This window comes from Eubalaena glacialis, chromosome 7, assembly GCF_028564815.1.
Source record: "Eubalaena glacialis isolate mEubGla1 chromosome 7, mEubGla1.1.hap2.+ XY, whole genome shotgun sequence".
In the NCBI taxonomy this organism is placed as follows: domain Eukaryota; kingdom Metazoa; phylum Chordata; class Mammalia; order Artiodactyla; family Balaenidae; genus Eubalaena; species Eubalaena glacialis.
Genome location: NC_083722.1, coordinates 98813490 through 98840915, shown reverse-complemented (window position 1 = coordinate 98840915; position 27426 = coordinate 98813490). Strand labels below are relative to the sequence as shown.

Sequence of the window (27426 nt, the reverse complement as noted above, 5' to 3'; positions counted from 1 at the left end):
TGATAAGACATTGAATAAGTCTCTTAAAAATAAGTAAAATGTAGGATAAGAAATTTATTGTATATACTGATTATGTAAAAATATATATTGCTTAAACAGTACACACCAGTCAGTGCCAGCTGTCTGCTTGTCTTTAGAGAGTGAGAATGTTCTTTCCTTTTTAGGCTGAGAGAAGATTTACTGTACTACAAAGAGATTTGCCAATTTAATTTCTTATCTCAACCTTCAGTAACCACAGCATTCCCTGTTGGACAATATTCGAAATTCATAATAGGTACATTAGGATAGTCAACATGATTTTCTTGATCAGTAAGGATTCAAATGAGGCATTTACAATTAATTATAGAATTCTTCTAACTAGGTATTCTTTGGATCATTAAAGAAGCAATCCTATCAGCTGTACCAAGGTATCCCATGGAGACTCATAGGAAGTAGTACATAGTGAGATTGGACGTCATTCTGAGGTAGAGACCTGGAGGGCAGATTCAGCTTTGAATTCTGGGCTATGGCCACCTCAGCCTATTGTCCTGAACTGCCATCATCACATATGCTCTGAGAATAGGTGAAGAGGATAGATAGCTCAGTCATTTCTGGGCTTGTGGTCTCCATAAGGAGACATCTATAGTGAACCTCACATATTTCATTTCTTTTGTGGTTAAAGGGTGGAATTATGTCCCTTCAAGATTTATATGTTGAAGTCCTAACCCCTAGTTTCTCATAATGTGACCTTGTTTGGAGATAGTTTCTTTGCAGAGGTAGTCAAGTTAGAGTGAGTTCGTTAGAGTGAGCCCCAATCCAGTGTAACTCACGTCCTTATAAAAAGGGGAAAATGGGACACAGAGATAAGCATAGAGGGAAGATAACGTGAAAAGACATGGATAAAAGATGGCCATACACAAGTCAATGAAAGAGGCCTAGAACAGATCCTTCCTTCGCTCACAGCCCTCAGAAGGAACCAACCTTGTGGACACATCAATCTTGACTGCTAGTTTCCAGAACTGTGAGCCAATAAATCTCTGTTGTTTAAGCCACCCAGTTTGCGGTATTTTGATATGGCAGCACTAGCAAACTAATACAATTCCAAACCCTTGTCTCCTTTGTCCGTTTTCCCCAGAGGGACTGGGAGAAGAAACCCCTAAACTTAAATATTCATTTTCTTAGTCCTCATTATGGTAGAGGAGACAGCATTGGTCAATAATGATTAATTACTACTGAAAAGATATAAATTTAACTTGTTCAGCAAAATGAAATGGAAAGACTTTGGGGAAAGCTTTATGGAAAACTTTAGCTTTCCTAACAAAAAGAACACATGTCACTAGCCTCTGTCCTTTCTATTTTTTTTTTTGAATTTTTGAATTTTATTTTATTTATTTTTTTATACAGCAGGTTCTTATTAGTTATCCATTTTATACATTTTAGTGTATATATGTCAATCCCAATCTCCCAATTCATGACACCACCACCCCTCCCCCTGCCACTTTCCCCCCCTTGGTGTCCATGTATTTGTTCTCTACATCTATGTCTCTATTTCTGCCCTGCAAACCAGTTCATCTGTACCATTTTTCTAGGTTCCACATATATGCGTTAATATACGATATTTGTTTTTCTCTTTCTGACTTACTTCACTCTGTAGGACAGTCTCCAGATCCATCCACGTCTCTACAAATGACCCAATTTCGTTCCATTTTATGGCTGAGTAATACTCCATTGTATATATGTACCACATCTTCTTTATCCATTCCTCTGTCGATGGGCATTTAGGTTGCTTCCATGACCTGGCTATTGTAAATAGTGCTGCAATGAACATTGGGGTGCATGTGTCTTTTTGAATTATGGTTTTCTCTGGGTATATGCCCAGTAGTAGGATTGCTGGGTCACACGGTAAATCTATTTTTAGTTTTTTAAGGAACCTCCATACTGTTCTCCATAGTGGCTGTATCAATTTACATTCCCACCAACAGTGCAAGAGGGTTCCCTTTTCTCCACACCCTCTCCAGCATTTGTTGTTTGTAGATTTTCTGATGATGCCCATTCTAACTGGTGTGAGGTGATACCTCATTGTAGTTTTGATTTGCATTTCTCTAATAATTAGTGTGGTTGAGCAGATTTTCACGTGCTTCTTGGCCATCTGCATGTTTTCTTTGGAGAAATGTCTATTTAGATCTTCTGCCCGTTTTTTGATGGGGTTGTTTTTGTTTTTAATATTGAGCTGCATGAACTGTTTATATATTTTGGAGATTAATCCTTTGTCCGTTGATTCGTTTGCAAATATTTTCTCCCATTCTGATGGTTGTCTTTTCATCTTGTTTATGGTTTCCTTTGCTGTGCAAAAGATTTTAAGTTTCATTAGGTCCCATTTGCTTATTTTTGTTTTTATTTCCATTTCTCTAGGAGGTGGATCAAAAAAGATCTTGCTGTGATTTATGTCAGAGTGTTCTTCCTATGTTTTCCTCTAAGAGTTTTATAGTGTCCGGTCTTACACTTAGGTCTCTAATCCATTTTGAGTTTATTTTTGTGTTTGGTGTTAGGGAGTGTTCTAATTTCATTCTTTTACATGAAGCTGTCCAGTTATCCCAGCACCACTTATTGAAGAGACTGTCATTTCTCCATTGTATACCCTTGCCTCCTCTGCCATAGATTAGTTGACCATAGGTGCGTGGGTTAATCTCTGGGCTTTCTATCCTGTTCCATTGATCTGTGTTTCTGTTTTTGTGCCAGTACCATATTGTCTTGATTACTGTAGCTTTGTAGTATAGTCTGAAGTCAGGGAGTCTGATTCCTCCAGCTCCATTTTTTTCCCTCAAGACTGCTTTGGCTATTCGGGGTCTTTTGTGTCTCCATACAAATTTTAAGATTTTTTTGTTCTAGTTCTGTAAAAAATGCCATTGGTAATTTGATAGGGATTGCATCGAATCTGTAGATTGCTTTGGGTAGTATAGTCATTTTTACAATATTGATTCTTCCAGTCCAAGAACATGGTATATCTCTCCATCTGTTTGTATCATCTTTAATTTCTTTCATCAGTGTCTTATAGTTTTCTGCATACAGGTCTTTTGTCTCCCTAGGTAGGTTTATTCCTAGGTATTTTATTCTTTTTGTTGCAATGGTAAATGGGAGTGTTTCCTTAATTTCTCTTTCAGATTTTTCATCATTAGTGTATAGGAATGCAAGAGATTTCTGTGCATTAATTTTGTATCCTGCTACTTTACCAAATTCATTGATTAGCTCTAGTAGTTTTCTGGTGGCATATTTAGGATTTTTTATGTATAGTATCATGTCATATGCAAACAGTGACTGTTTTACTTCTCCTTTTCCTATTGAATTCCTTTTATTTCTTTTTCTTCTCTGATTGCCGTGGCTAGGACTTCCAAAACTATGTTGAATAATAGTGGCGAGAGTGGACATCCTTGTCTTTTTCCTGATCTTAGAGGAAATGTTTTCAGTTTTTCACCTTTGAGGATGATGTCTGCTGTGGGTTTGTCAAATATTGCCTTTATTATGTTGAGGTAGTTTCCCTCTATGCACACTTTCTGGAGAGTTTTTATCATAAATGGGTGTTGAATTTTGTCAAAAGCTTTTTCTGCATTTATTGAGATGATCATATGGTTTTTCTTCTTCAATTTGTTAATATGGTGTATTGATTGTTCTGTGTATATTGAAGAATCCTTGCATCTCTGGGATAAATCCCACTTGATCATGGTGTATGATCCTTTTAGTGTATTGTTGGATTCTGATTGCTAGTAATTTGTTGAGTTTTCTTGCATCTATATTCTCAGTGATACTGGTCTGTACTTTTCTTTTTTTGTAGTATCTTTGTCTGCTTTTGGTATCAGGGTGATGGTGGCCTCATAGAATGAGTTTGGGAGGGTTCCTTCCTCTGCAATTTTTTGGAAGAGTTTGAGAAGGATGCATGTTAGCTCTTCTCTTAACGTTTGATAGAATTCACCTGTGAAGCCACCTGGTCCTGCACTTTTGTTTGTTGGAATATTTTTAATCACAGTTTCAGTTTCATTACTTGTGATTGGTCTGCTCATATTTTCTTTTTTTTTAATATTTATTTATTTATTTATTTATTTATTCATTTATTCATTTTGGCTGCATTGGGTCTTCGCTTCTGCGCAAGGGATCTCTCCAGTTGCGGCGAGTGGAGGCCACTCTTCATCGCGGTGCGTGGGCCTCTCACCGTCGCGGCCTCTCCTGTTGCGGAGCACAGGCTCCAGACGCACAGGCTCAGCAGTTTTGGCTCACGGGCCCAGCCGCTCCGCGGCATGTGGGATCTTCCCGGACCGGGGCACGAACCTGTGTCCCCTGCATTGGCAGGCGGACTCCCAACCACTGCGCCACCAGGGAAGTCCTCTGATCATATTTTCTATTTCTTCCTGGTTCAGTCTTGGAAGGCTATACCTTTCTAAGAATTTGTCCATTTATTCCAAGTTGTCCATTTTATTGGCATAGAGTTGCTTGTAGTAGTCTTTTAGGATGCTTTGTGTTTCTGTGTTGTCTGTTGTAACTTCTTTTTCATTTCTAATTTTGTTGATTTGAGTCCTCTCCCTCTTTTTCTTGATGAGTCTGGCTAATGGTTTATCAAATTTTTTTATCTTCTCAAGGCACCATCTTTTAGTTTTATTGATCTTTGCTATTGATTTCTTTGTTTCTATTTCATTTATTTCTGCTCTGATCTTTATGATTTCTTTCCCTTACTAACTTTGGGTTTTGTTTGTTCTTTATCTAGTTCCTTTAGGTGTAAGGTTAGATTGTTTATTTGAGATTTTTCTTGTTTCTTGAGGTAGGCTTGTATTGCTATAAACTTCCCTCTTAGAACTGCTTTTGCTGCATCCCATAGGTTTTGGATCGTCGTGTTTTCATTGTCATTTGTCTCTAGGTATTTTTTTTATTTCCTCTTTGATTTCTTCAGTGATCTCTTGGTTATTTAGTAATGTATTGTTTAGCCTCTATGTGTTTGTGTTTTTTAGGTTTTTTTTCCCTGTATTCATTTCTAATCTCATAGCGTTGTGGTCAGAAAAGATGTTTGATATGATTTCAATTTTCTTCAATTTACTGAGGCTTGATTTGTGATCCAAGATGTGATCTATCCTAGAGAATGTTCCATGTGCACTTGAGAAGGAAGTATAATTGCTGTTTTTGGATGGAATGTCCTATAAATACCAATTAAATCTATCTGGTCTATTGTGTCATTTAAAGCTTGTGTTTCCTTATTAATTTTCTGTTTGGATGATCTGTCTACTGGTGTAAGTGAGGTGTTAAGGTCCCCCCACTATTATTGCGTTACTATCAATTTCTTCTTTTGCAGTTGTTAGCCGATGCCTTATGTATTGAGGTGCTGTTATGTTGGCTGCATATGTATTTATAATTGTTATAGCTTCTTCTTGGATTGATCCCTTGATCATTATGTAGTGTCCTTCCTTGTCTCTTGCAACATTCTTTATTTTAAAGTCTATTTTTTCTGATATGAGTACTGCTACTCCAGGTTTCTTTTGATTTCCATTTGCATGGAATATCTTTTTCCATCTCCTCACTTTCAGTCTGTATGTGTCCTTAGGTCTGAAGTGGGTCTCTTGTAGACAGCATATATATGGGTCTTGTTTTTGTATCCATTCAGCGAGCCTGTGTCTTTTGGTTGGAGCATTTAATCCATTCACGTCTAAGGTAATTATCGATATGTATGTTCCTATGCCCATTTTCTTAATTGTTATGGGTTTGTTTTTGTAGGTCTTTTCCTTTTCTTGTGTTTCCCACTTAGAGACGTTCCTTTAGCATTTGTTGTAGAGCTGGTTTGGTGGTGCTGAATTCTCTTAGCTTTTGCTTGTCTGTAAAGCTTTTGATTTCTCCATCAAATCTGAATGAGATCCTTGCCGGGTAGAGTAATCTTGGCTGTAGGTTCTTCCCTTCTATCACTTTAAATATATCATGCTACTCCCTTCTGGCTTGTAGAGTTTCTGCTGAGAAATCAGCTGTTAACCTTATGGGAGTTCCCTTGTATGTTATTTGTCGTTTTTCCCTTGTGTCTTTCAACAATTTTTCTTTGTCTTTATTTTTTGTCAATTTGATTACTATGTGTCTTGGCGTGTTTCTCCTTGGGTTTATCCTGCCTGGAACTCTCTGTGCTTCCTGGACTTGGGTGGCTATTTCCTTTCCCATGTTAGGGAAGTTTTCAACTATAATCTCTTCAAATATTTTCTCAGGTGCTTTCTCTCTCTCTTCTCCTTCTGGGACCCCTATGATGCGCACATTGTTGCGTTTAATGTTGTCCCAGAGGTCTCTTAGGCTGTCTTCATTTCTTTTCATTCTTTTTTCTTTATTCTGTTCCGCAGCAGTGAATTTCCCCATTCTGTCTTCCAGGTCACTTATCCGTTCTTTTGCCTCAGTTATTCTGCTATTGATTCCTTCTTGTGTAGTTTTCATTTCAGTTATTGTATTGTTCATCTCTGTTTGTTTGTTCTTTAATTCTTCTAGGTGTTTGTTCTCTAATTCTTCTAGGTCTTTGTTAAACATTTCTTGCATCTTCTCGATCTTTGCCTCCATTCTTTTCCCGAGGTCCTGGATCATCTTCACTATCATTATTCTGAATTCTTTTTCTGGAAGGTTGCCTATGTCCACTTCATTTAGCTGTTTTTCTGGGGTTTTATCTTGTTCCTTCATCTGGTACATAGCTCTCTGCCTTTTCGTCTTGTTCATCTTTCTGTGAATGTGGTTTTTGTTCCACAGGCTACAGGACCGTAGTTCTTATTGCTTCTGCTGTCTCCCCCCTGGTGGATGAGGCTATCTAAGTGGCTTGTGCAAGTTTCCTGATGGGAGGGACTGGTGGTGGGTAGAGCTGGGTGTTGCTCTGGTGGGCAGAGTCCTTTCTATTTTTATCTGTCCTTGAATTAGACAAGCAGTCAGGGGCTTCAGCTGCCACCTTGGCAGCTTGAGGTGAGAAGTAAGCACACTAAGGATATTGGAGTGGTAATACACAAATGTCCTTGATAATAATATCATTGAGTAGTTGAATGAATACTTTACTGACTCCAGAGTATCCTTGATATGGCAAAAATTAATTTGTAATATAAAAAGCACTATTAGTTAGGCATACGTTAGCTGCACTCAATGGTTCTTCCGATACACCCTGCTAGAGTCTTTCTCCAATGAAATAAATATAGATCTTCTTTTATTTTATTCTTTTTACTCAACCATGCTTTCATCACACTTCTTTGTCATTCCTTCAGAAGGCTCTTCACATACAATAAGTAAATACAAATGAATAAATTAATCTACTTATTAAAGCTAAAATTAAATACCTCAAAATAACGGCAAAAGTTATCCTTGCATATGGGAAATATGGGTACTTTTTTTCCTTATGTATTCTGTATGTTCCAAGTTTTTCTTTGTTTTTTTTTAAAGAAATATTATTTTCCATAGACCTTATTTCCATTTTCTCTTTAGGCGTCTGTGGAAGTACAGCTTAAGACACTCAGTGACTTGAGCAGTGGGAGCTGCAGACCAGTCTTCAGCGGCAAGCTGAGCACTCTTAGTCTTCAGTAGTGAACTGCTGGATTGGCACTGGGGAAGCTGCACCCTTTCAGACCAGTCTGCACCTCTGGGTTGAGTAGCAGTAATCTCAGGAGCTGGAGCAGTCCATTCCCCCTGAAATTCCTCCTTGGTCGTGACATTTTCAGCAGGAACCTGCTCTTCCTTTTCAATCTCATCAGAATTTCTATAGAAACAGAGATTGGGCATGACCTCCCATGGGTGTTCACAAGGAATTAGTGCTACGCATGTGCAGAACTTTGGGGCCAGCATCCACTACATCAGACCTGCTGAGTGAGCTGCCTTGTTGTTACACTGGATGGCAATGTCCACATGGCACAGACAAGAATCTGTGTTTCACACAGTGATGGTAGTAGGCTAACCAAGACACCTCTGTGAGAGGGTGGTGGTCATCCCTGGAACCAGTAACCACTGGAAGTTACAGCTCCCAGAGACTGCCTGGATCTAATTAGTGAAGTTTCCCAGAGTGAAGTGGCTAGCAACAGCAGTGGCTCCAGGGCCATCAGCAAACTTCAGCACAGTTTACTGGGATAATTCCTGGAGGATATGACACTGACATCAGTCAGGTTTTCAATGGCAATAAGGGTGAAAGCTGTTAGCAGAAACTTCTCCAGGTTTTCTTTAGATTTATGATGTAGATGACATCACTTAACTTTCTGTAGATGTACTGTTCCATTTGGAAGTCAAGGTTGGTGCCACCTAAGTGGGTTCCTGCTGCAAGGAATTTGAGGACATACTCCCCCTTAATTTTCAGGACATCACGGGCTCCAGACATTGTGAACGTTTCCCTGTAAGTCATGACAGAAACCCAGAACAATACCTTATGGACCTTTCTCTGGGTAAGGTTCCAAGCTGTTTCTATCAATGGCATATATTACTTTAAAAAATCAGCACAAAATAATTAATATTATTTGAAGAAAGCTACAGCAATGTTTATATTCCATGAATATGGGGACAAACTAGCAATCACTAATTTAAACCTATTAGTTTTATTATATCAGATATGGATTTTGCTTAAATATTCATTTATCATTAAAATGTTTCACGTCATGTTAAGAGTTTATATCCACTTAAATATCGAATCTTTTCCCACTCACATTTTGATGTGATTTTTAAAATGAGTATCCAGTTGCCATGGCAATAAATGACATAGGAATGTGTAGATTAAGTTGGAATGGAATCAACACCAGATAAACTCAGAATCCATGCAACACTTTCATGTCAAACTAGTACTTTTTCTCTCCCACCATCTTCATAAATGGTAGTCAATCCAAACAGTCTGTCCTAAAAAAGTTATGATCCTAAAATATGCATTTCTGGTTATTTGAATCCAACACAGTCACTGCAAAAAGTTATGGTGACATTTTATGCATTTCTTTTAATCATGGATTTTTTGACAAATGGATAAATGGCTATCAGAATTCTGTGGCCACAGACAACTAATCCTTTGTCTTTTCTGGCAAAAACAAGTGAAATTTTGAGTAATTGTACACTGAATAAAATTGAAAGGGATAAATAATTAATATGATTAGAAATCATATTTTCTCAATAATGGGATATATTTATATCTAAATATCTATATCTGTATTTCTCTATATATACTTCACTTGGTATGTAGTCACTGCTTTTGCCTTCACTCACAATTTTACCTCAGTATACTTTGTAATAGGCAATGCAAAATTTTAAAGAATAACTATATGTTTGTTTATTATGAAAAAATATTTTATATATAATTGAAAGCCCTGGTATATTTTCTTGTCCATTTGGCCTTTGTTGTTTGATTAGCCATTTTGTAATTTTTGTTCATAGTTACTAATATAATTAATGCAAGTGACCTAAGTAAGATTAAAATACATAATTTACAAGTGAGTTCCCCAAGTTCTTGTAGGAGATGGAACCTTGTATTTTTAAAAAAATTCTATAGAGACAAGTAGAATGTTGAGTGCATACCAAAAGTTATTTATGAATTGATGATTTTTGTACCTAAAGTGATTTAAAAACCTTAAGTAAAACCATTGAAATAAGATAGTTTGACAAGACCTATAAACTGGCTTTCTTTCACTTATAGAACTTGCAATTTACAATTTAGAAGGCCCTTAAGATGAAAGAAAAAGTTAAAACAAAACAATTTCCTCTTTTTAAATCTATCAACACATGGGTTCTATTACCCATGTAGATAGTGAAAGGTTTGGGAAACTAGATTAATTTATGAGTTTCCTTAAACATTTCACCATGAACCGAAATCTATCTTAATTGATGGCTATTATTTTGTTATAATTACACATTTTCTTTTGTCAAGAGCTGTTGAAAAATATTTTGAGGCAGTTTAAGTCTTCATGGTTGACTAAATGATGGGTCTTTTTCCACTTTCCTAACAAAAGGCTACAAGACACTGTTAGAAGTTCACTTTCCCAGGGTGGTTCTCCCCCAAGCAAATAGTGTTTCCAGAGAATAGTTGAGATCCCCAGTGGTTTGACTGGTTGAACTTCTATTCATCTTTTAGCCACAAGCCAAGAGTATATTGGCAAACACTGTTCGGTACCAAAAAAAAGTAATAATCTTTATAAGAATGTCTATACACGAGTAAACCTGTAGGGTCTTAAGAAGCACAAAGTGATTGTGAAAATAGGTCTCCTGGGTTAAGAGTTGGGAATCAAATGCATTAGGAAGTCCAGCAGGAAAGGGCTGATAAAGAATATTCTTTGTTCCTTTGGATATAGTAATACTTAAGATAAAACTCGAGTACATTTTAGAGTGCCTGAGTCTAACTTGAGAATAAAACATGGGGTGAATATTGAAAAGAACAGAAGGAAAACATTAAAAAATTTTCACACTAAGCTAAATATTTGTGGTTCAAACATAAATTATTTTCAAGTCATTTTAAGGACTCTCTAGTTTTGAACTCTCATTCACAAAGAAGAGCGACTGTCAGGTGTCTCCTAAAATAGCCACAAGGAGCACTCAGTAAAATAAATATATTTATAAAGATAGTTTAAAATCATATTAAATATGACTATTAGAATAATTTGTTGTATGAAATAAGTTATGTGCATAAATGAGTGGGTTAATGAATGTTATCTATTTTAGTACTTTGAATTACAAAACTAACGCGTGCTATCCCCTGCCCTTAACAAAATCACATGTATCCTTTTTTGTTGTTGATTTAAACATGTACACTTCTTTATGTACCATATACTTTATGTTTACAAACAATATTGTACTTTATATATGTAGGAATAAATGAAGACCAATCAAATGAGAATGAGCAAGGAATATTTACACAGAATTTGCTACAGCGAGGGAGACAGCCACAATCACTTGTTTGGGCACTCAAAGGCAGGCAGGGGAATGGGAGAGCTTTCTAATGGAAAAAATGGAAGGCTTCAGGTATGCCCTGATTGGAGGTGGTTGGCATGGGGAAGCTGTAGGTAGGCAAGCTAATTAATAGTGGGACATCCTATGTGATTGGTTAGGGGTGCATATTTGGGGTTCTCTGGTTTGTCCTAAGTTGGAAGTGGGACAAAAATTAGGGCTTCTGTCAGTTATTAATCAAATCCTGGCCATGTGGGGCCAACTGTTACAAAGGTTATTGTTTGGCTTCCTGAACTGGTAACTAGACATATCAGTCTGACTACCTATAAGTCTGATTTATAAATAGGTCGCCTATATGTAGCTAATGAGTTGATTTCCTGGATTATTTGTTGTGGATCAGACATCTATCTATCTACCTATCTATCTATCTATCTACTGATCTATCTATCTATCTAACTATCTGGTCTGGCCATTGTCTGTTTCCTTATTCATTCTCTCCTGGACTTCTCAATAACTTGATATTTTCATTTAAAGGCGAATCATTGCCAGACCTGGAATCAGTGCATGTATGTTTTCTTCATTCTTCATAATAGCTGCATAATATACCACAGTATAAGTAGACAAATATGTAGTCAGCTGTTTTGAAGGACATCCAGATGGCTTTCAGCGTTTTGTAATTTCAAAATATTCTGCAGTAAATGTCCTTAACTAAGCATCTTGACTTAATGGTATCATTAACAATACTGGTCAAATACTTAGAATTTAAATTACTGAGTCAAAGGTTATGTTTATTTGAAATTTTAATATATACAAATGCATCATTTTAAGTACTTTTAACAAAGCCCCTATAAAGGCCTTCGTTGTTAGAAGCTAAGACCCCTGATGCTCTAGCTTTTGATCTGTAGACATCAATAAAGATTAGATGGTAGATTTTCATTTCAAGGTGGCAAAATACGAATATGTGGCAAGTCCACAGCACCCCATTCCTAAAAGTCACTCCCCTAAAAAGATAGCTGGAACAAGGGAATTTTGAGCAATCATTGGTAGATAGAAGCTGTGAGCAATCATTGGTAGATAGAAATTGAAAGGGGAAATTGTAGCTCCAAAGATCAAGGGATATCACTTGTTTAGAAGGGATACTGCTACTGTATAGAAAAGTAGAAGAAGTTCCAGAAGCAATTTCCTGGATCATTGAAACAACCTGATAATTCAACCTCTGTTAAATGCCTCTTGGAATAGGCAGCCAAGATCTATGTATTTGTTTCCAGGAAAGAGCAGTGAATAAGTGAGTTTACATCAGAGGTTCAGGGCAGTACCTGGCTATCTGGCAATAAATGACTGAGAGGAATGAGGAGCATTACAGATAACCAGCTGTTTGGTCAGTGTCTAGTTCTATGCCATACCCATTATCGCTAATAAATGGCAGAAGTTAAGGCCATGGCTGGAGCTGGTTAGTTGTGCAAAGAATAAAGGAGATAGCCTAATAGGAATTCTCAACTACTAAGATGAATACACAATTCCTTCTCAACACTTGCAGAAAGCTTACACCATTGAAGAGGAAGAGCAAACAACACTGGCATAAACTTACACATATGGAAAAAAAAGCAAGAGAACAAGATTTTGAAAAATTAAATATAATGTTTTAAGAGTGATACTATATTCAATTGTAAGACTAGGTTGATATAACAAAGAACTAACTAGAGTCATCAAAATAAAAAAATAAAATTGTAGAGATAGATAAGCTAATTGCAAAATGGGCATGGCTGTAGAGTGACTGAGAAAGCTGGAAAATAAAGGGAGAGATAAATCATGAAAAAGTTAAGAGACTTAGAAAATAGGTTCGGGTGATTAAAAAAAAACATCTAAATGGAGCTTCTAAAGAATAATATATACTACAGAGTAGGCAATAATTAAAGAGATAAAAAAAGGAAATTCTTCTCTAAGTAAAGAAAATATGAGAAAAAAAAAGGGCACACTCAGTGTTGGGCAGGATTTACAAAAACAAAGCAAAGCAAATCAAACAGAAAACAAAACAAAGTAAAAAAACCAAAAAAACAAAAAACCCTCCAAATCAATTGGTTCCAAATATGTTTGCATATATCTGAAATTTCAGAACATTAAGATTGGAATAAAAATCCTAATAGTTTCCAGAGAAAATTGTAAAAACCAGGACTAATGACCACAATTAATTTATATAATTTGTTTGCTGGGAGGCTGCCACATCATTTGCTATCCATGATGGTATATTTGTAAGTCACCCTTGAAGGGCTCTGGTCTGTATCTCTGCCTCAGTCTCTCTGTACAAGATACGGTTCCATCTCTCTGGCAACCTGTCACTTTCACTCATTCTTAAGTTTCATTTAATCTGCTCTTTTGACCTTTGACTCAATGCCCTATTTTCTGTCTTATCTTCTTCCAAACAGATTCTTCATGCAAAGACTTACAGTTCACTGATACTACTTTTCTGAGTTGGCCTTATAAATTGTGTCCTAGAAAACCCTACAGGCATGGCATGGCCTTCCTGAAAATGACCTAGTTCCTGCTTGCAGCCTCCTGGCAGTCTGCTGTCAAGACATTTGTGTACTGAAAACAAAGAAAGAGATTTTAAAATATTCGAAGCACATATTTTAGACCTTAATAATGGTCTGTAGTTTTTAAAACCTTTATGGTGTCTGAACACATTTAAAAACTATTTGTGTTGTGTTTGAACACATTTAAAAAACATTTGTTATACATTAATACTTTCTCCTTGAATAAATAAAATATTACAGATAAGGCATAAATCTTTCATTGGCTACCATCCTGAATCTTGGTTCTTTTTCCCATCTTTAAAATTGCCAACCATCTCAGTTTGAGGTGTAGCATTCCAGACCTTCTTCTCTATGCAATTATCTATGTATATCTGTTAAGAAATATAGTATTTTTGATGTGTTTAAAAATATAAATAGTATCCAATTATATATTTTGTCCTTCACTTTGCTTTATTCACTCCAATACTTTCCCATGTGAGTGTGTATAGGTCTTTATCGCTTTTGAAATATATGGTATCCTTTAGTACAGATATATCATTATTTATTTAGTCATCACCTTATTCATGAACATTTAGGTTGTTTCAAAATGTTTGTTTTTATAAACAGTTTTGTAATGTATATCACTGAGCATTGTAATTGTTTGTTATTCTAGGACAGATGAGCAGTGAGTGACAATGTTGGGTCACAGGACCTGCTTGTTTGCATTTTAATAGATATTACTAAATTTCCCTATATTAAGTGACATTTTCATTAGCAGTAGAAGAGAGTATCTATATCCTCAAACTCCCATAGACACAGGTATTATCAACCTTTTAAATGAGTACCTATTCACTGGGTGAAAAATGAAATTTCGTTGTTTTAATCTCCATTTACTGTTTTCATTACATTTTCTTGTGTACCTTACACTACAGGATTGAACTTGAAATCACTAAGGTATGCAGTGATATATATACACACACACACACACACACACACACACACATATACACATACACCCTGAAATCTGAAAGCTATCAACTGTTTCCATATATTTGGAAGAAAATTTAATTTTTTAATGGAGTTTTCCATCAAGAATCTCTTACCCATGGCTAAATGAGGGAGAGTTCTTTCCAAAATGAATAGCACCTTATATAGTCACCAAAAAATATTTAAATCATAGAGCCATTTTTAAGCACAGTAAAGGCAAATTCAGATATCTGGTCTACGAGTTCCAAAGGTAGTAGTCCACATTCATGTTCTGTCCCATACAATTGCATTCCAGATTATATTTTGTTATATTTGCATCATTGACAGCTCGTGATTTGTTTTGTTTGTTTCTTCTGTTTTTCTTTGCTTCTGTTTCCATTTCTTTCCTTTAAGTGTGTTATTCGAACATATATTTAGGATTCCATCTTGATTTATTTATAGCATTTTTGAGGCTATTGCTTTGAATACATTTTTGTGGTTGCTCTGAGTATTACAATATGCAAATGTGAATTATCATGGTCTACTGATGTCATCCTTTAACTACTTCCAGTGAAGTATTTAAAACTTACTTCCATTTAGGTCTTTTACTCTCCCAATTAAAAAAAACATCTATCTATCTATCTATCTATCTATCTATCTATCTATCTATCTATCTAGTTGTTCCAAGTATTTCCTCTCCATACATTAACAAACAGATATTATTTTTTTTTATTTCCACCAACAAATATGATCTAAGAGATTCATCAGGATAAGTCTATTATATGCCCTTCTATTATTATTTTACTACTCTATTCTACTATTATTCTATTATTATTACCATTCCATTATTATTTTCTTTCTGAAGTTTATGCCTTCTTCTGTTATCATTTGTTTTATGCCAAAGAGCTTCCTATAGATATTCTTTAAAGGTTTATTTGCAACATATTTTCTTAGTTTTTTTTTTTTTTCACTCTGAGAATGTCTTCATTTTCCATTGAAAATGTCTTTATTTTCCATTTATTCTTGATAGATGGTTTTTCCAGGTATAGAATTCACATCTGACAGTTCTTTTCTTCTTGCATAGAAAAATATTACGTGAATTCCTTCTAGTCTCCATAGTTTCAGATGAGAAATCAGCTGTCACTTGATTTGGTATCCCCTTTGTTGCTTGTAAAACTTTTTATTGTCTTTACAATAAATGTAAATTGTTTATATGATTTCAGATGTTTAATTATGATGTGTCTTGGATGGATTCCTTTATGTTTATCTTATTTAGATTTGCTCAGCTTTTGAATCTGTAGGCTTATATATTCCACCAAATGTGGGTAATTTTTAGCCACTATTTATTTGAATAACTTTTCAGCCCCCAGTTCTTTCTCCTCTTTTTCTGGGACTTGAATAATATGAATCTTAGATCTTTTGTTATTGTATCACAGTTTCCTAAGGCTCTGTGTTCTGTCTCTCTTTTTTGCGGTGGAGGGAAGGGAGAGGAGGGATTTTCTATTTTTCTCTCTGCCGTTCAGATTGAGTAAATTCCATTGTTCTGCCCTCAAGTTTCTTGGTTCTGTCTTCTTTCAACTCCATTTTACTACTGAGTCTATCCAGTGAGTTTTCTATTTTAGTTAGTGTATCTTTCAGTTCTATAATTCCTACTTGGAATATATATTCTTTTCAATAAGTTATATAACAGATATTAGCAAATAATAATGCCCATATTTTGTATTTTTTCACTTGTGTTGGGAATTTTTAATCACTTATTGAAGCTATGTTATGATGGCTGTGTTAAAGTTTCTGTCAAATAGTTACAACATCTGATTCATCTCAATATTAGCATTATCTGATAGTCTTTTCTCATTAAAGCCATGCGTTTCCTGGTCTTGGTATAATGAGTCATTTTTGGTTGTATTTTGGACATTTTACATGTTATGTTAGGAGACTTGATATTATTTAAACCTTTTATTCTAGTAGGAATTCTCTGTTTAAGTTTAGCATGTAGGTTATGGCCTACTTTTCTGGGTTATATTCCAAGGAGAATTTTAGTTTTCTGATCTCTTGCAATGCTAATCTGGTCTGCTTTGTTTTTCTAGTTCTATTTTGCATTCCACTGACTTCTATCAGGAATCACTTTGGGGATGGATGGTATTTCCATGGGCCATTGGGTGGGGGACACTAGACTCATGATATGGAGAGTGGTTCCTCTGACCTATTCTCTAGCCATCCAGTGCCAGTGTGTATTCTATGCTATCTTTGCTGGTGCCTCTGGGGCAGGGTAGCTAGTCTTCCCTTTGCTAATCCTTTGCCCAGAGAAATCAGGCTTTACTTGTTTTTTTTGTTTCATTTTGTTTTTGTTTTCTTCCTATGCCTGTAGGCAGTTCCAGATTGCAGCACTCTCCAATGCCCAGTCTAAGATATATGATAGATAAAAAGAAAATCCAAGAAATTTTCTATGGTGTCATACTTCAAGTTTTGAGGTTCCTTGACAGTCCAACTTCTTATTTCCACCATTCAGTCTTTTTATTATTTGCTGTGAAATTTTTTTCTGGGGCATATAGTTGTATTCAGAGGGGAGGAGTAGAGAAAATTGAATCTATTCCATCTTGTTCCCTGAATTACTTTTTACAATCTGTAATACACTCTCATTCTGTCATCTCACTTGTTCCTCCCCAAAGCTCTGTGGGGCTTGCTCTTGTGAAAGTGTGACTCTATGAGGTAAAATTCAAAGGGTTTGGATCAAGTGTAAATGTGTCTAACTTCTAGGTAGCAAAAAGTTAAAAAAAAAAAAAAACTTCTGCTATAAAACAAAACACCCCAAAACTTACTAGCTTAAAAAAATCACCTATTCAGCTCATGATTCTGTGGGTAAATTGCACTATTCTGATTTTGGCCAAGTTGGCTGATCTCTACTGGACCTACTAATGTGTCTGTGGTCATTCATTAGGTCTGAAATATCTTGAACAGCCTCACTCACATGGCTTGTAGTTGTTGGATGTTGGCTGGTGTGATGAAGATATGAGGTCACATATCTTCTTTTGACAGGCTTTCTCAGTCTTCTTCTCATGGCAGTGGAAGGATTCCAAACAGAACAAGAAAGGGCAGGCCCCAACAAAAAACACTTTTCAAATCTCTGCTTGCTCTATGTTTGCTCTTGTCTCATCAGTCAAAGCAAGTCATAAGCTTAAGCTCAGAGTCAGTGCAGGTGGTGACTCCTAAAGAATGCAGATATAAGGAGAGGAAGAATTTGTGGCCATTGAACAATCTACCATGCCCACAATCAAGGTCTGAGCCATACATATTCACAAGTTAGCTCCTATTTGCATTACTTTTATAATTTATAATGTCTATTATATCTATTACCTCATTTGTTTTTATGAATATCTCATGTTTGATATGTGGGAAGGCATAATTGTCCTCTTTGATAAAAAATTCAATATGCTTATGGCTAGTCCAAATATAACTTATACGTTGACATTGAAACAAACAGTCACACAAGTAAATGTATAAGTAAAGTTTTGATACGCATTATATTAGGACTTCTTCCAGGTTCACTGAAGTGTTAGCTATAAGACCTGATGTTTTTATTCTTTGTTACCTTCCCAAGCATAATTGGTAGTTGCCAGTTATTTTATTCTAGGCTTTGTTGAAAAAGTCCATGTCTATCTTAATCACATTTTCCATGACTTTATAAATGATGAATATATCCTCTGTGCAGATGGAAAGAATTCTTACTTGTAGTTTACTCTTACATAAGTGAGGCTTAAATTTACTGATCATATTTATTGCTTGATGCAAAACCATTTTACCTTTCACTATATCTTTGTTGAAGGGGCAGTTATAATAACACAAGCTTATATGTTTAGATTTACCATAATTTATCTGGATGTTAGGAGAATATTGCCTTTGTTATTTTTGTATTGTTATTACTACCTATATTTTATCCTACTTAAAAAATATATATATATATTTTAACATCTTTATTGGAGTATAATTGCTTTACAATGGTGTGTTAGTTTCTGCTTTATAACAAAGTGAATCAGCTATATGTATACATACCTCCCCATATCTCCTCCCTCTTGCGTCTCCCTCCCACCCCCCATCCCACCCCTCCAGGTGGTCACAAAGCACCGAGCTGATCTCCCTGTCCTATGCGGCTGCTTCCCACTAGCTATCTATTTTCCATTTGGTAGTGTATATATGTCCATGCCACTCTCTCACTTCGTCCCAGCTTACCCTTCCCCCTCCCCGTGTCCTCAAGTCCATTCTCTACGTCTGCATCTTTATTCCTGTCCTGCCCCTAGGTTCTTCATAACCATTTTCTTTTTTTTTTAGATTCCATATATATGTGTTAGCATACGGTATTTGTTTTTCTCTTTCTGACTTACTTCACTCTGTATGACAGACTCTAGGTCCATCCACCTCACTACAAATAACTCAATTTCGTTTCTTTTTATGGCTAAGCAATATTCCATTGTATATATGTGCCACATCTTCTTTATCCATTCATCTGTCAAAAAATATATTTTTAATGTTTTCTATCTTTGGAAATCATTGGTCCCATAATTTCAGTTTTAAAAAGTCACTTCTAGCTTTTCTTTAGAGTGAAGACTGATAGTTTAGCATCCATTATTTCATAAGAATAATTTAGATTTCCTCTTAAACATACCACTCAATAACTGCAGTAACAGAGGTTTATAGTCTCTTTCTGAGGTGTCTCTGAAATCCTTGTGAGTTCTTTCCACAGCTTATCTTCATCAGCTTGTAACTAACTCAGATAAGCTTAGCATCATCTGCAAGCTTACATATTCCATTTTGTACTCTTTCTTTTAGATCAATTATGTGAGAATCTGAACTTTATCAAAATGTGAAAAAAGGCTAGGCACAGTGTTTATTCCCAGGTACCCTACTGCAAACAATTCTCCATCCATAAAATTGATAAGCTACCCCTTCTCTTTGTTTTCTTTGTTTGTGTTATGTAGGTGCATATTCATGAAAATACCTGCCCTCTAACATTCAGTTCTAGGGTAGAGGGAAATAGGGTTTGATAAATGTATGAGAGAGTTTAATACATTGCAAAAGGCTTACTAAACTCAATAGTTGACAGCTATTCCTTTCTGTTTTGTCTAAACATTTATTTTTTCTATTGGAGCACTCTGGAGAGAAAGGATTTGCACTATTTATCCTTAGAGTAACAATGTGACATGCCCTCCACCCACTCCCCCTCCTGTATACGTTATGCTTCCTTAAGTGTGCAATGAACCACTCTACCTTATATATTGCACCAATCTATTAGGCATGCAAGAGAGAGTTACTGGTCTGAAATTCTAAATCTTTCCACAATGCTTTTTATGGATGGTGTCAAAACAAAGGGAAATTCAAAATAAATAAAACCACCACTCTCATTTATAATGTTAGGGCTTAAGACAAGCAACAACAGGCACAAATACACCAGTACATTCCAATACACTTTTTCTTAGTCATGTTAGTGACACCACAGTGTCAGACTAGCGATCCCTCACTGGCTTATTGAAATGTAAGATGCAAGAAGCTTTCTCTTATGGTGAGTATCTTAGTTCTCTGAAATCTTTGTTTATGCCAGTGGTTTCCACCTGGGGGGAGAATTTGTCCTTCTTGGGACATTTGGCAATGTCTAGAGACATTTTTGGTTTCTACAACTTGGGCATGATGGTGCTACTGTCATCTAATGGATAGGGGTCAGGGATGCCACTAAACATCCCACATTGCACAGGTGATCTCTTTACAACAAATTACCTGGCCCCAAATGTCAATACCACCAAGAGTGAGAAACAGTGGTTTACATCATCTTCTTCTGCATATGTTTCCTCATTTGGTTGGCAACAGTTGTCCCGTGTAACCAAATGTTCACCATAATCCTGAACATTGATATTTGTTTTAATAACTGTCCTGTTGTGCATATGATGTCACAACATATGAAGAGCATATGTTTTACAACATACCCATATGAACTATATGATTTCACTTTTGCCTTAATTTTAATCTGGTTATTGATACTTAAACAAGAATTGCTTTGTAGCACATTATCTTTGGACAACTCCCACAAATTCTTTTTTTTCCCACTGACTCCTGGGTTCCCTTGTACTTTAAACACTGTTCATCATACCTAAAAGAACTGCAACACTTAGTAGTAGTGGTATGGATTATCTACCTTCAGGATAAATCTGATTCTGAAATTATCCCCATGAACATATAGTGTTTCACAGTAGGTACTGAACTAGGAATCCACAGTCTACAACTTCTTGAGCTGCATAAATACAGTACAGAAATACATCCAATCCAATAGCATTGTTTCAAAGCAAATAATTGTTTCCAAGAAAACCTGACCAAAAGTAAAATAATTGAGAGGTAGAAATGATCAGATGTCTCTTAGGTCCAATGGTTTAATTCATTTAGACCAAATTTAATTTCTTTCAAGCTAAGGCATATGAGGAAATGCTAATTTGCATGAGTTCTTTAGCAGTAATATTCATTAAAACTATTATGGTTCATTGCAATGTCAAAAGAAACTCTTTTTTTTTTTTCTTTTACAGGCTGATATGTATTAATGAGAAAGTTACTGACCCCCTCTTTTTTCTGTGTGTGACCGATAGAACAAGAATCACTAGGATAAAATCAGCAGTTTCACAGTTCTTGTTCTCTGTCAAATGGCGACACACTGACGGATCCTTCAAGTTTGATTCATTAGGCAAGTTTTTCATATGTAAGTCTAATAAGCTATGACTTTTAGCTCTCAGTAAATTTAATCATCGCGCAATTTATGTGTGCTTATTGACTTTATTTCAATAAAGGCATATGTGCTTTAAAATATAGTGCCATATGTGCCTGGAATCAGAGAATTTTAAAGCTTGAGATCATTTAGTCTCAACCTTGTCATCTTAGAGTAGAAACTGAGGCATATGATGAATGCCAGACTGCGAAATAGTGAGTCAGACTGTGAATTTTAAGTTTATAGTTCACTGTTAACTCTCTTTGAGCTACCATTTTGCTCCCATTATAAGGCTTCAAAATTAAATTCAAACTTGATTTTATAACATGATTGATTATTCTTTTCTTACCAAGAACATTGAAATAACTATTTTGCATTACAGATCATAGTCGGTAACTAAATATTCTCACTAGTAAATAAGGGGAAGATTTTTAAAATAATGGACTATTTTATACAAATTGTTCTTTAGAGTATCGAAAGTACCTTAGGAGTAATAGCAGTCTTTTACTTTTAGATCAGGTCTTCTGTCTGCTATCTTGTAGGCAAAGGAATAATGAACATACTATAGATTTAAAAAAATATATATTACTTACTATTTTGCAACTTGGGCAAATCACTGAGCCTCAGTTTCCTCACCTTGAATAAGAAAAATAAATGATTATCCATGAACCTCATAGACAATGTTCATGAAATAAGGTAAAGTAAATGAGATCACCTTTGTAAACTAAAAAAACAGATTTATATAAGTTAATGTTATCATATTAGTGAAACATCTTTTGTTCAGACCCAAAACCAAGGTTTTCATGGCTCTATTCTACTTCTTTTCCAATTTCTCAGTTTTGTTATTTGAACAACTACAGATGATGCTTCCTGACATGAATTTTTTTAAATACGTTAAAAAATTGATAGCAGTTGATTAAACCTTACAAAAGATTTTTTTTAAAATAAACTTTATTTTTTAGAGAAGTTTTAGGTTCACAGAAAAATGAAGTGTAAAGTACAGGGAGTTTCTATATCTACCCTGTCCCCACACATGCACAGCATCCCCTACTATCGACATCCGTCACCAGAGTGGTACATTTGTTAACACTCAATGAACCTACACTGATACATCATTATCATCCAAACTCCATAGTTTACATAGTTTACGGTTCACTCCTTATGTTGTACAATCTATGGGTTTTTGCAAATGATTAATGATATATACCCACCATTAGGGTATCATGCAGAATAGTTTAAGTACCCTAAAAATCTCTGTGCTTCCTTGCCCCTAATACCTGACAACCAATGATCTTTTTAACTGTCTCTGTAGTTTTGGCCCTCCAAGGTGTCATACAGTTGGAATCATACAGTATGTGGCCCTTTTGGACTGGCTTCTTTTAGTTAGGAATATATATTTATAGTTCTTCCTTGTCTCTTCATGGCTTGATAGCCCATATCTTCTTATCACTGAATAATACTCATTGTCTGGATGTACCACAGTTTATTTATCCATTCACAATCTGAAAGACATCTTGGTTGCATCCAGGTTTTGGCAATTATTAACAAAGCTGCTATAAACACACACGTGGATGGTTTTGTGTAGATATATGTTTTCAAATCCTTTGAGAAAATACCAAGGAGTGCAACTGCTAGATTGTATAGTAAGAATATGTTTAGTTCTGTAAGAAAATGTCCATCTTTCAAAGTGGCTGTACCATCTTGCCTTCCTACGGGCAATGAATGAAAGTTCCGATTTCTTCATAGCCTCACAAGCATTTTGTGTTGGTAGTGTTTGGATTTTGGCCATGCTAATAGGTGTGTAGTGGTATCTCGTTTTAATTTGCAATTCCCTGATGACATATGGTGCAGAACATCTTTTCATAAGCTTATTCATTATGTGTATACGTTCTTTGGTGAGATATCTGTTAAGTTCTTTGGCCCATTTTTAAATCAGGTTGTTTATTGTCTTATTGAGTTTTAAGGGATGTCTGTATAGTTTTGAATAACACTACTTTATCAGAAGTGTCTTTTGCAAATATTTTCTCCCAGTCTGTGGCTTATCTTTTTATTCTGTTGACATTGTCTTTCACAGAGAAGTGTTTAATTTTAATGAGGTCCAGGATATTAATTTAGTGATAAGAGAGGCATCCTTGCCCTGTGACTGAAATTAGTGAGAAACCTTCAAGTTACTTAGCATTCGGTATTATGTTAGCTGTAGGGTTCTTTTGGTAAATATATTTTATCAAGTTGAGGAAGTTCCCTTCTACACCTTGTTTACTGAAAGATTTTATTATGAGTGAGTCCTGGATTTTATCAAATGCTTTTTCTGCATCAATTGAAATGATCATGTGATTTATAAGCCTATTAGTGTGAGGGACTTCATTAATTGATTTTCAAGGTTTGAACCAGACTGGCAAAACTGGGATAAATTCCACTTCGTTGTGGTGAATAATTGTTTTTATACTTCATTGGATTTGATCTTCTAATATTTTGTTGAAGACATTAGCATCTATGTTCATGAAAGATATTGGTCTGTAGTTTTCTTTTCTTGTAAGGTCTTTGTCTGCTTTGGGAATCAGGGTACTACTAGCCTTACAGAATGAGTTAGGAAGTATTCCCTCTGCTTCTGTCTTCTGGAAGAGATTCTAGAGATTGGTATAATGTATTCTTTAAGGTAGAATTCACATATGGACCCATCCAGGACTGGTGCTTTCTATTTTGAAAGGTTGTTAACTATTGGTTCAATTTCTTTAATAGTTATAGGCTTATTCATATTGTCTATTTCTTCTGGTCTGACTTTTGGCAGTCTGTGTCATTTCAAGGGATAGGTTCACTTCAACTAAATCATCAAATCTGTGGGCATAGGGTTGTTCATATTCCTTTATTATACTTTTAATGTCCATGGGATCTGTAGTCATGTCCTCTATTTAATTTCTGATACTAGTAATTTGTTTTTAAAGTGGGTTTCTTGTAGAAAACATATAATTGGGTCTTTTGTTTGATCTGCTCAGACAACCTCTGTCTTTTAATTGGTGTATTTAGACAGTTGACATTTAAAGTGATTATTGACAAACTTGGATTAATACCTATCACATTTTTTCCTGTTTGTTGTTTGTTACCCTTGTTCTTTGTTCCTGCTTTTGTCTTTAACTCTTTTTCTGTTTTTTTTTTTTCTGTATGTGTGTGTGTGTGAGTCTGTGTGATTTTAATCAATCATTTTATATGATTCAACTTTCTCTCCTTTCTTAGCTATCAACTTTTCTTCTTTCTTAAACATTATTTTTAGTGGTTACATGGCTAGGAATTCAGGTTGCAGGTGGAATTAAGGTTGCTCATCAGCTGACCTTAAGATAAAGCAATTATCCTGGATTCTCCATACGGGTTGAAGGTAATCACAAATGTACTTAAATGTGGAAGATGGAGGTAAAATAATCAGGTTGAGAGTTATATGACATGAGATAGACTTGGCCAGCTATTGCTGGCTCTGAAGGTGGAAGGGGATCATGAGCTAAGGGATGTGGGTGGCCTTTAGAAGGTGGAAAGTAAAAAAGAAAAAATTTTACTCCAGAAATTCCAGAAAGAAATGAAGCACAGGCAACATCTTGACTTTAGCTCGGTGAGATCCATTACAGGCTTCTGACTTACAGAACTGTAGGGCAATAAATCTGTGTTTTTTTAAGCCACTAAGTTTATGGTAATTTGTTACAGCGGCCACAGGAAACTAATACAAAGAACAAACTAAAAAGATGAGCTATACAAAATATAAAGATAATCATTCCCCACAAACTGGAGGTATCTCTCTCTTCAGAGAGTAGATATTTTGGGGGCAAGTGTTCTAAAAAAGGATTCAAAAATGATATAGAGAGTCTGATAGCATGAAGCTGAAATTTGTTTAAAAGAAAGTATAGTAAGAAAATAATAGTGATTCATTCTTTAATATATGGATTCAGCTGCTATTTTTTTTGATAATTCAAATGAAGAAATTCCTGTTGACATATAATGTACCATGGACATAAAAGTATTCAGCATGTCTCCCAAGGTCTCATATCCACCTTCACATTGTTAAATGGAGATAAATGCACTCCTCTCAAGATTGAGAAGTTATTTTTCAGTGACAGTTTAAAATCTCCCCTCTCTCCTACTTTTCTTCTACTACTTGAATTCTGAGTCTGCCTCTTATGCAACAATACAAACCATAAAGATGCTCATCTATGTGACTATTCCCATATGTTTCCTGAATAAATAACTAAGCCAGCAAGTGCAGTTTTACTTCACATTTCTGCTTTACCAAGTTTTTTTCTCCAAATAATAGATGTCATGCATATTTCTTTAAAGAGGAAGCAGATAAGTTTTGACTTAGTGAGAAAGCATCTAACCCAGTTAACAACAACACTTTCTATATTCATTGTCATGAGACAGATAGTTGAAGTTAAAGCTAAGCAGGTTTTGCTGATAAGTGTATTTGTGATTCATAGCAGAAATGAAAACTAAAAAAAACATGGTGCACTTAATGAGGCCGAGGTCATCAAAAGAGGTATGTACATTTGTTAAACAAAAAAAGAGAAAATAAGAGAGAATGTGAAGTTTGCAAAAAAAAAAAAAAAAAGCCAGTGAAATCAATTTCTCTGTTGTTGATTGAAAAGAGCTCAGTGGTATTTGAAAATCAACCAGTGGGTTATATAGAAACAGGCTAGCATTTTTATTTATTTTGTTGAATGACAGGGAAACAGTATTAAATTACCATCTTTAATTTACATGTATTATGTCTGCTTGGGGTCCAATCTGTCATGAAAATTATACTTCTTGTTCCTATCATTTACGACATGGTGATGGCAAAGGAACAGGCTTCTGTTACCTAGTGAGTTGGTTGGCCTGTGGTGAAAGGCATTGATTGCTCTGGCTTTCCTGGATTACTGGCTGCTCCAGGACACAGTTTTTTATGTGGCTTTCTTTTCCCGGAAGCAGGGCAATTTGGCAGTACTTAAACTCAACCTCATAATTCATCATCTTCCTATGCATTTTAGCTGAATTATTTCACCTTTAATTTTGAATCTTAAAATTGTGACACCAAAACACTTTACTATCTCCTGCAAGAAAAGACTCCTACCTTTTCCTCCTCCTCCTCCAACTACTGTTACTCCCACCACTACTTCTACACCTCCTGGCAGCTATCACTGATCAAGAATTTAAGAAGCGCAAACACTTTATGAAATGCTTTACCTCTCTTATCTCACTTAATATTCGCAAAACATGATTATTATCTCCATTTTACAAATGAGGAAGAGGAGACTCGGAGAATTTTTAAGATAACTTGCCTACAAACATAATTAATGATCTATCCAGTATTCAGCCTAGAGCTGTGGGACTTCAAAGCAGGTGCACTGTAACTAAAGGTTACTCTGCCTTTCTGTAGCTTTTAACTCTATATTTACTGGTAACAGCTACTGTTTTCAATGAATTATTTCTCCATAACAAAATCAGGTAGTTCCGAGGAAGTTTTAGAAGAGAAATCACAATGAATTACTTGTATTCATTATTGAATGTGCTCTTGTATTTCCTCTTCCGGGACACAGTATGTTTCTCTCCTTTCATGCTCTCTTATGACGAATGTACACACACAAAGAATGCCATAACTGAAAGCCAAGAGAAGCTTTTGTTTCAGACCAGGGTTTACACTTTCATGACTAGATCAATTGATACAGGATAATGACAGAGTTAAGAAGAGAAAACAATAGAAGATTCATGAAAAGAAGAAAATATCTGAGGAGAAGTTTTTTGCAAGTCTTTCTATTCTTTCCTGTCACATCATCTCTAAGCAAATTTGCCCGAAAATGGAGAGAGTGTCACTTAGTCTATACTCTCAACCTGTCATACTCCCATCTTCCTTGTTCTTCTTAATGTTCAATACAAAAGCCATCTCTCAGAGCCCTAAAATAAGTTCAATCTATGGTAAATTGTTCACAGTAACTTCTCTTTATGCTTTTCAACATACTGTAGAATAGAGGGCTCTTCTCTTCAACTTTGCAATGTTTTATTTGGTCACTTTCAAACGGGCCTTATTTTTGCTTGTCTTTAGATAGATAGAATATCTCAGCAGACCTTAGCTTAAATAATTATCAAAGCACTGACATTAGGATATAGTGTTATTAACTGTCTTCCAGTGGTTCATTAGGGATAAACTGACTTCTGTGTTGCATTATCCTATGGTTTATGGAGAGACATTATTGAGAGTCTAAATCACTTGGCAAAGAGAATCATAATGTCAAGGAGATCAGAGGTTTACTGAATAGATGAATGTCCTTATGTACCTCTTTCTCAACATATTCTAAAGCATATATTGCATAGACCATTCCTTTTGTTTTCCCACAT

The 27426-nt window shown here is 35.5% G+C and overlaps 1 pseudogene; it reads right to left on the bottom strand.

The window, feature by feature from the left end:
- Positions 1-7422: 7422 nt before the first annotated feature.
- On the bottom strand, positions 7423-8323 carry LOC133095775 (small ribosomal subunit protein uS2-like; annotated as a pseudogene).
- Positions 8324-27426: the final 19103 nt, after the last annotated feature.